Source organism: Jatropha curcas, chromosome 1 (assembly GCF_041381405.1).
Source record: "Jatropha curcas cultivar XTBG-Jc1 chromosome 1, XTBG_Jcur_1.0, whole genome shotgun sequence".
NCBI lineage: Eukaryota > Viridiplantae > Streptophyta > Magnoliopsida > Malpighiales > Euphorbiaceae > Jatropha > Jatropha curcas.
Window position 1 is genome coordinate 17,601,539 of NC_143151.1, and position 14,286 is coordinate 17,615,824.

General features: G+C 38.1%; 1 non-coding gene across 1 annotated transcript; it reads right to left on the bottom strand.

Annotated features, from left to right (window-relative positions):
* Positions 1-11,190: 11,190 nt before the first annotated feature.
* On the bottom strand, positions 11,191-11,297 carry LOC149499073 (small nucleolar RNA R71). Its single transcript, XR_016319232.1, has one exon. It is a non-coding gene; the product is annotated as a small nucleolar RNA R71 (small nucleolar RNA).
* Between the last annotated feature and the right edge of the window lie 2,989 nt (positions 11,298-14,286).

Genomic DNA, 14,286 nt, shown 5'->3' on the forward strand with positions numbered 1-14,286 from the left:
CGCCCAGTCCCGTGAGACCCGACGATGGATGCCACATTCGGTGCCGGAGACACCGTCTTAACTTAACATACAAATCATAAAATTAGATTATGAATTAGAAGTAATTGAGGATTCACAAGTTTACTGTCACACCCCGACTCTAATCACAAGAGGAATTGTCCGCTTTGGTGTAGTCCACGGATGCCCTACACCTCAGTGTAGTCCCCGCACGCCCTACCCGCACGATTTTGTCCCGCAGGTGAAATGGGAAACTTCCCAGGAGGTCACCCATCCTGAGATTTCTATTAAGCGAGCACGCTTAACCCTGGAGTTCTTCCAACTCTCCAGCCATTCCACCAAAAGGCGCCTCTAATGATTAGTTTCCCCCTTTTCGATATATGAATCGATTCATTCCTGTGTCCCGCATTCCACTACCCTAGCTAGCCTGCCATCCTAGGATCGCTTTGCCGGGTCGGGATGTCATAGCCCCACTAGCTTCTGCGTGGTTTGTCCTCGAACCATACATCTACTGGAGGGGGTCCGGCTCTGATACCAACTATCACGCCCCGACTCTAATCACTAGAGGAATTGTCCGCTTTGGTGTAGTCCACGGACGCCCTACACCTTAGTGTAGTCCCCGCACGCCCTACCCGCACGGTTTTGTCCCGCAGGTGAAATGGGAAACTTCCCATGAGGTCACCCATCCTGAGATTTCTGTTAAGCGAGCACGCTTAACACTGGAGTTCTTCCAACTCTCCAGCCATTCCACCAAAAGGCGCCTCTAATGATTAGTTTCTCCCTTTTCGATAAATGATTCGATTCATTCCTGTGTCCCGCATTCCACTACCCTAGCTAGCCTGCCATCCTAGGATCGCTTTGCCGGGTCGGGATGTCACAGGCCCACCAGCTTCCGCGTGGTTCGTCCTCGAACCATGCATCTACTGGAGGGGGTTTGGCTCTGATACCAACTGTCACGCCCCGATTCTAATCACCAGAGGAATTGTCCGCTTTGGTGTAGTCCACGGACGCCCTACACCTCAGTGTAGTCCTCGCACGCCCTACCCGCACGGTTTTGTCCCGTAGGTGAAATGGGAAACTTCCCAGGAGGTCACCCATCCTGAGATTTCTATTAAGCGAGCACGCTTAACTTTGGAGTTCTTCTAACTCTCCAGCCATTCCACCAAAAGGCGCCTCTAATGATTAGTTTCCCCCTTTTCGATATATGAATCGATTCATTCCTGTGTCCCGCATTCCACTACCCTAGCTAACTTGCCATCCTAGGATCACTTTGCCGGGTCAGGATGTCACAGGCCCACCAGCTTCCGCGTGGTTCGTCCTCGAACCATACATCTACTGGAGGGGGTCCGGCTCTGATACCACTAAATGTAACACCCTTCGCCCAGTCCCGTGAGACCTGACGACGGATGCCACATTCGGTGCCGGAGACACTCGCTAAACTTGTGAATCCTCAATTACTTCTAATTCATAATATAATTTTATGATTTGTATGTTAAGTTAAGACGGTGTCTCCGGCACTGAATGTGGCATCCGTCGTCGGGTCTCACGGGACTGGGCGGAGGGTGTTACATATGCTGATATAGTTGACTACCTTGCTTGCAAGATTACTCTTCCCAATCTTTCTTATCAACAAAAGAAAAAAAATTTTTCATGATCTTAAATATTACTATTGGGAGGAGCCTTTTTGGTTCAAATATTATAGTGACCAGCTTTTTCGACGATGTATATTGGAAGATGAAATGGAAAGTGTCCTTCGATTCTGTCATTCAATGGAATGTGGAGGACACTTTGGAGCAAGCAAGACGGCAGCCCGTATTTTAGAAAGTAGTTTGGCCTAATTTATTTAAGGATGCTTTTAACTATGTTCGTCTTTGTGATCGTTGTCAAAGGTTAGGTAATATTTTCAAGCGACATGAGATGCAATTAAATAATATCCTTGAAGTGGAGATATTTGATGTGTGGGGTTTGGATTTCATGGGGCCATTCCCATCCTCTTATTCTAACCAATACATTCTAGTAGCAGTAGACTATGTTTCAAAATGGGCAAAAGCTGTTGCCCTTCCCAATAATGATGCCAAAAGTATGATGAACCTCATAAAGAAACATATTTTCACACGTCATGGTACTCCAAGAGCGATAATCACAGATGGAGGTAAGCACTTTTGCAATAAGTATTTAGATTCCCTTCTTTCAAAATATGGTGTTACTTATCGTGTAGGTACCCCATATCACCCTCAAACAAATGGACAAGTGGAAGTCACTAATAGGGAAATCAAGAAGATACTGGAGAATATGGTTGGCCAATCAAGGAAGGACTGGTCTAAGAAGCTCGATGACTCTCTTTGGGCCTATAGAACTGCATTTAAAACACCAATTGGTATGTCTCCATATCGAATGGTCTACGGTAAGGCTTGTCACCTCCCTATTGAGTTAGAGCACAAGGCATATTAGGCAATTCAGTTTCTTAACTTTAATGCTAAGGAGGTTGGTCAAAAGAGGTTGCTTCAATTGTATATGATGGATGAAATGAGACTCCATGCTTATGAGAATGCCAAAATCTATAAAGACCGCACCAAACAATGGCATGATAAGCATATTATCTAAGGAATCTAAAGGTAGGCCAATAGGTACTACTCTATAACTCTAGACTCCATCTTTTTCCAGGTAAATTGCGCTCTAGATGGTCTGGCCCATTCATGATCAAAGAAATTTTTCCACATGGGGCAGTTGAAATAGTGGATGGTGACCGGAGTTTCAAAGTCAATGCTCAACGCTTAAAAGTTTACCAAAATGGAGACTTTCATCCAGTCAAATACACTATAAGTCTTGCTTAGCCCAAATCGGGTGTAATGCATCGAGTTTAACGACGTTAAACAAAAACGCTTGTGGGAGACAACCCATACTCTTTTCCTTAACCTTCTACTTTAGTTTATTTTTGTTATTTTTTGTTATAGTTTTCCCAAATTTTTCACCGTGTTTGTTCTTCTGTTTTCAGTCAAGTTCTCTCAAGTACAAGTTGAGGTACAGGCTCTAGCACGCCCTTGCTGTGCTCATCGGTACGCCCGTGCTTCAAAAGGGGAAATTGCTTCGAGAGTCAGACTCTAGCATGCCCTGACCGTGCTCTTAAGCACGCCCATGCTAGGTAAGATGAAATTTTGCTCTTGCAGGTCAGAGGCTCGCGCGCCCTTACCGTGCCAGTCTGCACGCCCGTTCCAGGAAGAGCAAAATTTTGCTGTTGCAAGTCCAAGACTAGCACGCCCCAGCCGTGCTCCTCAGCATGCCCGTGCCACATAAGACAAATTTTTCTCTAACAGGTCAGAGGCTAGCACGCCCAAGCCGTGCTAGTCCAGACGCCCATGCCCGCCACCACCTCAAGGATTCAGTAGCGAGCACGCCCTGACCATGTTGAGTGGCATGCCCGTGCCACGTTAGAAAATTTGCATATTTAAAATGTGCCTTTTCGGTTACCGCGCACCTCCCTCTATTTAAAGCGCATGCCCTAACCACAATTACATCGCCTCCCTTTTCTTCTTAGCACACCCTAGCCGCCTTCATCTTGTTTTATCTCTTTTTCTCTCAAACTCAAAGTTTAGCAAGCCAATTTTCTTCCTTTCTTTTCTCCTTCCTTCACCATGCCTCCACGGTATAAACGCAGCAGACCTGTATCTTCAATGGCCGTACGAAATCGACCAATTGCCCATCCTTCAACCGCTTCTCCTCCACCCGTTCCACCTCCTACAGCTCCGGTTCCTCCTCGGTTTGAGATCGGCTCACTAGAATAACAGGAAAGGTACAATAAACTCTCTCTTCACCCTATTTTGCCAAATCGTTTTATTGATGAATCTGCATTAGCACAAGTAGGGCTTAGAGTTGCTATTTTAGAACCCCTAAAGCGTATTGGGTGGGAACAATTTCTTGCCATGAAAGACCTTGTTTATGCACCTCTGACTTTAGAGTTTTTGAGTTCTTATTCTTCTCTTATTCGTCTGTTGCCTATTGAATTTCCTAGCAAAATTAAATTCAGGCTTTTTGGGAGAAATTTTGAACTTTAGTTAATGAGGTTAGTCACATCTTTGGTTTCCCAACAACAAATGCCCTTAATCAAATGCCTCAGGATTTAGTAGATCGCAGCACATGGACCGATCTGATTGGAGAACATAACTATAATCCTAGGTTTTCAAAAGCGTCAAAATTGAGAAACCCGGCCTTGAGGTATATTCATAAATTCTTAGCCAACACTATTTTTGGGCGAAGTGAAAGTGATGGGGTGTCGAAATGAATTATATTTTCTATGGGCAATCGATCAAGGGATTTTTCTGAATGTTGGCTATTTGCTATGCCTGCGATGGGCTAGAGTTATACAGGCAGATAAATGAGCTATTATGATGGGGTGTTTTGTGACCCGAATTGCATCTTATTTGAGAGTTTGGAACCCTACTAGGCCAGTATATGATAGTGTGGGAGGAGGAAAGGGCACTAGGCTAGACTTAGATGTCATGCTGCATATGAAGTTGGTGGTAAAGGTAGGAGATTCGTACTGTATTGTGGGTACTCGAGAAGAGAGTTCTGATGAAGAGGAGGTTGAAGATGCTAGCGACACTAATATGGAGGAGGGTAATCCAAATCCTTTCCCTATTTTTGGTACTTCTTTTGGTGTAAGTGCATCTGAGTAGGTCCTTCTTTTCAGGGAGCATCTAACTTGTCTAACGATGAAGTTCTTGCAAGTATGATGTCCCCAATGGATATGTTTGATACTCGCCTTAATGGAATGGAGTCCATGATTGCTGATCATTTCCAGTCCATCGAGATTATGCATGGGAGCCTCGACTCTCATATAGACACCATGCAAGGCCAATATCGGGGAATTGCTAGTCAACTCCAAACAGTGAATCAGTTACTGCAACCACATCCACCTCCACCACCTAAAGATTGATTATTTTTGGTTCTTTTTCTTTTGATTTCTATTTTGAATTTTGTTCCTCTTTATGTGTATAAACTACTTTAGATATTATATTTTCTTGTTGTTTGTGTTTTCTGTTTTATAGCTTTGATAATTTCCAACACCCGGCTCTTACCATATTTTTCCTTCAATCTTATTGTATTTTTCAATACAATGATGGTAATGGTTCCCTCACTTTCTTATTCTTCTGTTACATTATTGATAATATGATAATTATGGGGAATTGCTTTAAAGCTCAATGGGGACAATGTGCTAAATTAAGTTGGGGGAAGGAAATTTTTAGTTAAAATTTTAATTTTCTTTTGTTTCATCAGTTTAATATGGTTGGAATAATTGTGAGGAAGTTTAAAAATTATCATAATTCATTAACTTGCAATGAATTTAGTTGTTTTTCGACGTTAATTATTTTTAGCTTTAATTTTAATTTTTGACTTAACATGATTCTTTGATTTAACTATTTGTTTCTGAGATTATAAACCCTAATTTTTTGTGAATTCTATGATATATAGGTATGTTTTAATCTAAATTTATTTAACCTTGGCATTCTTAGAACAAATTAGAATTCCCTTTAAGGCAAAATTTTAAATGCTTACATTTAGAAAGAAATGATTTAGGCATTCTTTGTTGAACTTCATAATTAGCCTAGGCCACCTAAGTTGAAATATGACTTTTGCAACCAATTTGAAGCCTATAATCCATAAAATTTCCTCGTTCACCCTCTTTAAACCTAGCCATTAAACCAATTTCGATCCTTACCCTGAGTGCAAAAATTTATAATTAAAGGATTTGATTTTTATTAAAACATAGCAACATAAGGGAGAAAATTCCATCAATAATAGCAAGTGAAGCAAGTAGAAAAACTCAAAGAGAAACACCCCATAAAAGAAGCAAACAATCAAGAATTCAAATTTGGGGAATTAAAGCAAGGAAGAAATTATCAAAAGTGTTATGAAGAGACCTTGTTAAAAGTATCTCTAATTTTGAGCTAGTGAAGAACTTCAAGTTAATCTCACTTTACAAATAAAAATTTGTTTTTAATATAAATGAAAATCTTGATATTATGCATTCTTTGTACTTTTGTCTACCATGTATCTTTTTTCTTTGTTTAGCTAAAATTATATCCCTAAAACCTCATTACAACCTAAAATAAAGACCTTTTGATCTTTTAAATTGTATGCATTTCAATTGTGGAGAAGGAATGACTAATTTTGCTTATGGGAATATTGAACTTATATCGTTAAACATCTTATTTAAAGGTTAAATACTTTTCGTGGAAATTCATATTCTATTTTTCATAGGTTGAATAATTATTGGTGTTGAAAATCTTATTAACTTATGTTTAAATTAAGGAATGTGTTTTATTGAAAAATTGAATCTTTGCTAGAATATAATTAGCATAGGAAACACTTGATTTATTCTCATATTAATGATTTTTGATACTTTTGAAATTGTGAATAATTATCCCAACCAAATTAAGCTAGCTCTGTTAGTTTGTTTAGCTTGTAGTTTTCTTTAGTTTTTAGTTTTGTTGCTTGAGGACAAGCAATGGTTCAAGTTTGGGGAATTTTGATAGGTTTTATTTTTATAATATTTTTAATATAGTTTTTATTAGGATTTTTAGTATTTATTATTTACTTCAAATTATTTTTATTTAGTTTTAATTTTGTTTTTGTTCAAAGCTTTCTTGAATCATAATTCACTTGATCTTAAGGAAATTTGTAGGGTTTTGGCATAGAAAAGAGCACAATAAAGCAAAACACTCAGGCTCTAGCACGCCCGTGCTAGATTCAAGGAAAAATCAAGTGGAGACTTAGACTCTAGCACACCCAAGTCGTGCTATATGGAAAAAGAGGACGTCAACCCTAATGCGACCCTAGCTAATTAACAAGTACTCTTGCAAATTAACAAGGAGAATCTAGCAGAAAGCATGCAATCATGGAAGTACCTGTCAATCCCTGAACCCCCAAGTACTCTTGAAGAGAGAAAGTAAGGAATTTAAAACAAGAATAAAAAACTTACCTTCAAGTACTCTTGAAAACAACTGTGAAATTCTTGGCGCAATTAATCCTGTAGAACTCACAATCTTAATTACTAAGGATAATTTGGTTGTGTTCATACAATGATGAAGAAAACAGTCTGTTCTTGAAAGAATAAAGAAAAATGTTTTGTTTTGATTAATCTTAATGTTGGCTGCCGTGCAGCTCTTACAAAATAATATAAATACCCTAAGCTAAACCTAATTTAGCTATTAACTTAAGCTAGTCCAGGCCTAAACCTAATATGGCCCAAATGGGCTTAGTTAAATACAAAGTCCAGGCTAACTAATTAAAACAAGTATGACTTAAACATTAACTAATCTAGGTGTAACACCCCATTTCTTCCTGTGTTTTAATAGTAGTTTACCGGTCGGTGAATAGTACCACCGGTCCAGAAGTTGGTATTATTTTTGGTCCGAAAAATTACTATTTATGTTTTATATTTTATTTAACATTTTTGGAGCATATATGCATGGTTTTTATGGGTAGAAAGTAAGTAAGGAATATTTTTGGAGAATTTAGATACTTAGTGAATAGTGAATTATGGTGTTATATTAAGTAAGGAAATTTGAGCAATTATTTTTTTTTATGGAGGAAAATTGAGGAATTATTTTTATGGGATAAATTAGAGACTTTTGTGGAGATAAATAATATTTTGAAGGAATTTAATTGGAGAATATTTGGAGAGAAGACCAAAATACCCTCCAATTTGGAGAAAAGACCAAAATACCCCCTTAGTTGCTTTAATAAAGCAACTATCAATTATTGAGCACCAACTTTTGCCTTCTTCTTCTCCATACACGTTTCCTTCTTCTCCTTCTTCTTCTTCTTCTTCTTCTTCTTCATTTTCTTCAATTCCTACTTAGTAAACACCCATCCAACTTGATTTAAGGCATAAATCTTAGAGAGTGAAGCTAGAGAAGTAATCTTTGGTGACTAATTTCAAGGAATTTGGTGATTTTCCTACTTGGGTCAAGTAAGTGATTTTATGATAAGTGAATTATTTTTGGATTTAGAGTTGTCTTTTAGCATATACATGCTTAATCATGCTCCACTTACTTCTTTTCTTTGTTTTCTTTGTTTGATTTTGAGTTTCTTCCATGTAGAGGGTGGAGAGCCTTCTAATAAGGATAAAGGCAAGACCAAAGATTGAGAAGCTTTGATTAAAGCTTGTTAAAGCTTGTTTTGAAGGTTAGTGTTCATAAACACACTCACCTTACTCAAATTTTGATTTTGTGCCTTTATGCTATTATGTGTATATTTTGAGATTTTGTATGAAATGATGGATTTGTTGAATTTTGGTTGCCATTACATGCTCTTGGATGATGTTTGATGAGTATTTATGTTGTGGTAGACATTTCTACCTTGTATCTTTGTGGTTCATGTTCCTTTCATGGCTAAAGTAAACTGAATTTGGGAAAAACGAGATTTTGAGTGAGATTTAGGACCATTTTTCAATCCTTTCTAATTTCCATCTATGTCTGAGTCCTTCGTAAAAGTTGTAGGTCTATCTCTTAGCTTTCCAACCCATCCTCTTGTGTCCAATTTGGAGATATATAACTCAACTTATGGCTGAAACACCCAAACTGACTCTGTTTGTGTCGGGCCACATGCATCACTGATTTTAGTGCCCATTTTGACCACTATAATGACAAGATTAGGTTCTGAGTTCTTCATAAAAGTTGTTGCCCTGTGTCTTGAGAATTCTCTCGTTCTGGATTGGTTTAATTTGAGTGTGGGGTTTAGTAGAAATTCAAGAAACAATGGACTTGGTTCTGCTGAATCAGGTCTGGTCTGTCAGTCTGTGTTCCAAGCTTTGTTTTGTTATCTTCCATATTGATCTGTGATAAGTGTAAATTTTATAGTGTTTTTAATATAGTTTTTATTAGAATTTTAGTAAGTTTTTACTTCTTTAATTTAATTTTAAATCACTTTTAGTGTAATTGTGTTTAAAAGCTTTCTTGGTCTTTAATCCGCTTGATCTAAGAGAAAATTGCAGAAATTTGGAGCAGAAAAGAACTTTAGAATGCAAGGCACTCAGCTTCTAACATGCCTAGCCCGTGCTGGAAGGCACGCCCGTGCTAGAAGCCAAGTAAACCAAAGGAGAGACAGAAGAGAGCACGACCAGGGTGTGTCAAAAGGCACGGCCGTGCTACAATGGGACCAGGGCGTGTCAAGCATAGCACGCCCATGGCAACTCTAGACAGACTTCCAGAGAAGAGCACGCCCTGCCTGTGCTCTGTAGCACGCCCGTGCCTCAGTACTTCACTAGCCCGTGCTACCTAGCACGCCCCGTGCTTCACTAGCCAGACCTCCAGACTACAGCACGCCCAGCCCGTGCCATGAAGCACGCCCGTGCTGCCCAGCGGAACCAGCGTGAATTTAACACGCAAATCAAGCCTTTCTCACATGGGCCGACTTCAGGGAGTTTCCTAAACACACTAAACAAGACCTGGACCTATTCTTGAAGAAAAAGGAGTCCTAATCAAGAAGAAATCAAGAGCCTAAACAGTTATGATCTCCTATAAAGGATTTTGCACTAAATAAGGATTCTATTTCCTAAAAGGAGTCAGACTTGCCTTCAGGACCTCTATATAAAGAAAGGAACTTCTCATAGCAAGGGATCTGGTTTTTTTTTGTGCAACACTTTACATAATTCTCTTCTTCTCAAAGATTTCAAGCTTCAAATAATTGTGCTAAGATTCAAGGAAGCCATCAACATAGTTGTGATACAGTTTTTATTCTAAACCCTTCATCTTGTTTCTTTCTTTATTATTGTATTTAAATATAATGGATGATTCAAGTATGATTGAGCTTAATTTAATTACTATGTCTAGCTAAACTTTTATACTAGGGATTTGATGTAATTTAATTCGATTCCAGCTTATAATATTAGATTTATTTTTCTTTGTTCTTGTTATAACTTATTATTGTGCTTAAGGCTTCCAGGCAGAAAAATTCCCCTGGATTGAATTATTTCAATAATCACATTCGGGAGAAGGGTTATTGATATGAACAAGGTAATAATTTACTTGAGAATAATAACTTGATGTGGAAACTATATGGTTTGACTCAAGGGGGGCTTTCATAAGTTAATAAAGTATTAAGTTGTGAATTCATAAAACAACCATAAAACCTAATGATCTGATTCATGTTTAATTTCACTATTAAGATAGGTGATTAAATTGGATTAGAATAGCTAACAATAAATCGGGAGAGCTTGTTAGTAACCTTAGGGTTGTTTTCTCCTACTTGAACAATTAAACTTGATTAATGAACTAATAGAATAAGCTGGATAGAATTAAATGAAATCAAATTCCCTAGTAGCTTAATCCCCTGATTTCTTTTCACCTAAATTTTGTGTTTGATCTCTTTTACTTTGAATTTTATTTACTTTACAGTGAATTCCTTTTATCATCATCTAAATAATAATAGGTTAATATAATTTTGGTAATTGATAAACAATCCCTGTGGATACGATACTTTCTTACTCTATATTACTTGTTGCGATTTTGTACACTTGCGAAAAAACGCTGTCAAGTTTTTGGCACCGTTGCCGGGGACTGGCGTATCAATATCAATACGAATTACCCTGTTATTAATTTAGACACTCTTTCGTTTTTATTTAATTTTCTTTTAAGTACTGTTCCAGGTTGTTTTATGCAAAGGAGATCAAGGAGGACTGAACCTCTAATCTTTGATCCGGAAATTGAACGAACTCTTCGAAGGCTCAACGCTGCAAGAAAACCACAAGAAGTAAAAATCGAACAACAAGCAGACATGGCCAACGAAAACGAAAACGTAGTTGGACCACCACTTCAACATCCGGTCCGTACCTTAAGGGATTATACAACACCTAATCTAAATGGGACAACCTCAAGTATTACAAGACCTAGGGTAGAAGCTAATAATTTTGAGATTAAACCCGCAATTATCCAAATGCTTTCTACCTCGATCCAATATGGAGGTTTACCTAGTGAAGATCCTAATGCTCACATCACCAATTTTCTGGAAATTTGTGACACTTTCAAACAAAATGGTGTTTCTGAAGATGCAATCAAATTAAGACTTTTTCCATTCACTCTTAGGGATAAGGCTAGATCATGGTTACAACCGTGTCCCGCTGGAAGTTTTACAACATGGGATGAATTAGCTCAAAAATTTCTAGCGAAATTCTTTCCATCCTCAAAAACCACCAAGTTGCGCAATGAGATAATGACATTTGCTCATCATGATCAAGAGAGCTTGTATGAAGCTTGGGAAAGATTCAAGGACTTGCTAAGAAAGTGCCCACATCACAGCTTGCCCAAGTGGTTACAGGTACAAACTTTCTATAATGCATTATCTCCTAACATCAAAATTACCTTAGATGCAGCTGCAGGTGGATCCTTTGAAAAGAAAGGAATTGATGAAGCATATGAGTTAATAGAGGAAATGGCAAGCAACAGCCATTACCAAAACAATACCGAAAGAAGAAGGACCGCAGGAGTCTATGAAATAGACGCCATTACAGCACTTAATGCCAAGGTAGATAACATGGTAAGGAAATTGGACATGTTAACTACTAATCCTGTAAATTCTGTTATGCAAGTGTGTGATAGGTGCAATGGACAACATGGAATTGGGGAATGTATCATGGACTCTTTAAATCCACCAACTTTGGAGCAAGTGAACTATGTGATGAATCAAGGAAGAAAGAATTATCCTTATTCAAATTCATATGATAACAGGCTAAGAAATCATCCTAATCTATCATATGGTAATCCTAACAATGCCTTGAATGCACCACCTGGTTTCCATCCTCTGAAAAAGAAATCTCATGATGGCCTCCTCACTGCTCTTTCCAAATCACACATGGAATTCATGAATGAAACTAGAGAGAACCATAAAATCCAGCAGGCTGCAATAAGAAATTTGGAAATTCAGCTAGGACAGTTCGCAAACATGATGGCATCTCGACCTCAAGGTACGTTACCTAGCAATACTAAAAAGAATCCAAAAGAACAAGTGCAGGCTATCACCTTGAGGAGTGGCAAACAATTAGATGAACCACTGAGGAAAGAAAAGGAGGAAAAAGAACAATCAAAAGTGCCTATCATTGATTTAGAGGAAAAAGAAAAGGTAAAACCCTATGTTCCCCCTGTTCCCTTTCCACAAAGATTAAAGAAAGCACAAGATGACAAGAGCTTCCTCAAGTTTCTGGATGTGTTTAAGAAGCTTCAAATTAATATTCCTTTTGCTGAAGCTCTTGCTCAAATGCCTAGCTATGCTAAATTCCTAAAAGATATCTTGAGCAAGAAACGAAAAATTGATGATCAAGGAACGGTAATGTTAACTGAGGAGTGCAGTGCAATTATCCAAAACAAACTGCCTCCAAAGTTAAAAGATCCAGGAAGTTTTTCTATCCTTTGTAACATTGGTAATCTTGACTTTGAAAAGGCTTTGGCAGATTTAGGTGCTAGCATTAATCTTATGTCCTATGAAGTTTTTAAGATGCTAGGTATGGGAGAGCTCAAACCAACAAGGATGTCTTTGCAATTAGCAGATCGTTCAATTAAATATCCTAGAGGGATTGTAGAAGACGTGCTTGTAAAGGTAGGTACATTCATCTTTCCTGTTGATTTTGTTATTCTTGATATTGATGAAGACAGGGAAGGATCTCTAATCCTTGGAAGACCTTTTCTTGCAACTGCAAGAGCATTGATAGATGTCTATGAGGGTAAGTTGACTCTAAGAGTTGGACAGGAAGAGATTGTGTTTGATGTACTTAAATCTTGTAAACTTCCTATGGATCATGGAGACTGTTTTAGAATTGACGTAGTCGATGAATGTGTGGAGACCACTTTGCATGTTGAAAATAACGTTAATGAATCAAGTATCTTGAATGAAAAAGAAAAGGAATCACCTAAGCATGAACTGAAACAACTTCCACCTCATCTAAAACATGCATTCTTAGGTGAAGATCACTCTTTTCCTGTTATTATTTCTTCTTACTTAACACTTGATCAAGAGGAAAGGTTGTTGCAGGTTCTACGTAGGCACAAGAAAGCATTAGGATGGTCTATCTCAGATCTACAAGGAATAAGCCCAAGTGTGTGCATGCATAAAATCTTGATGGAAGAAGACTACAAACCTTCAATCGAACATCAAAGGCGATTAAACCCGAACATGAAGGAGGTAGTCAAGGCTGAAATTATTAAACTCTTAGATGCCGGCATCATTTATCCAATTTCAGACAGTAATTGGGTAAGTCCTGTCCAAGTTGTTCCAAAGAAGGGAGGTATGACTGTTATTTCTAATGAAAACAATGAATTAATCCCCACAAGAACAGTCACAGGTTGGCGTGTGTGTATAGATTATAGAAAATTAAATAAAGCAACACGCAAAGATCACTTTCCCCTCCCCTTTATTGATCAAATGCTTGAAAGACTTGCAGGTTATCCGTTTTATTGTTTCTTAGATGGCTATTCAGGATACTTCCAAATACCTATAGCCCCTGAAGACCAAGAGAAAACTACTTTCACTTGTCCTTATGGCACTTTTGCCTATAGGAGAATGCCTTTTGGGCTATGCAATGCCCCTGCAACCTTTCAAAGGTGCATGATGTCCATCTTTTCTGATATGGTGGAAAAATTTATTGAAATATTCATGGATGATTTTTCTGTATTTGGTTCTTCCTTCGATGCATGCCTTCATAATTTATCTTTAGTGATGCAACGATGTGAAGATACTAACCTTGTGTTAAATTGGGAAAAATGTCACTTCATGGTTAGTGAAGGTATTGTCCTAGGGCATAAAATCTCTCAAAAGGGGATTGAAGTAGACAAGGCAAAAATTGAGGTAATTGAAAAACTACCTCCCCCTAACACAGTGAAGGGCATAAGAAGTTTTCTTGGGCATGCAGGGTTTTACAGGAGATTCATAAAGGATTTCTCAAAAATTACTAAACCTCTTTGCAATTTATTAGTTAAAGATGTTCCATTTGATTTTGACAAAGAATGTTTAGATGCTTTAACAGGTTGAAGAAGGAGTTAATCTCAGCCCCGATCATCACTACACCAGATTGGACTTTACCTTTTGAGCTTATGTGTGATGCTAGTGATCATGCTGTAGTAGCTGTTCTTGGACAAAGAAAAGACAAGAAGTTGCATGTTATTTATTATGCAAGTCGCACATTGAATGATGCGCAATTAAACTATGCAACTACGAAAAAAGAATTACTAGCTATTGTTTTTGCTTTTGACAAATTCAGGGCATATCTAATTGGAGCTAAAACAATAGTCTACACAGATC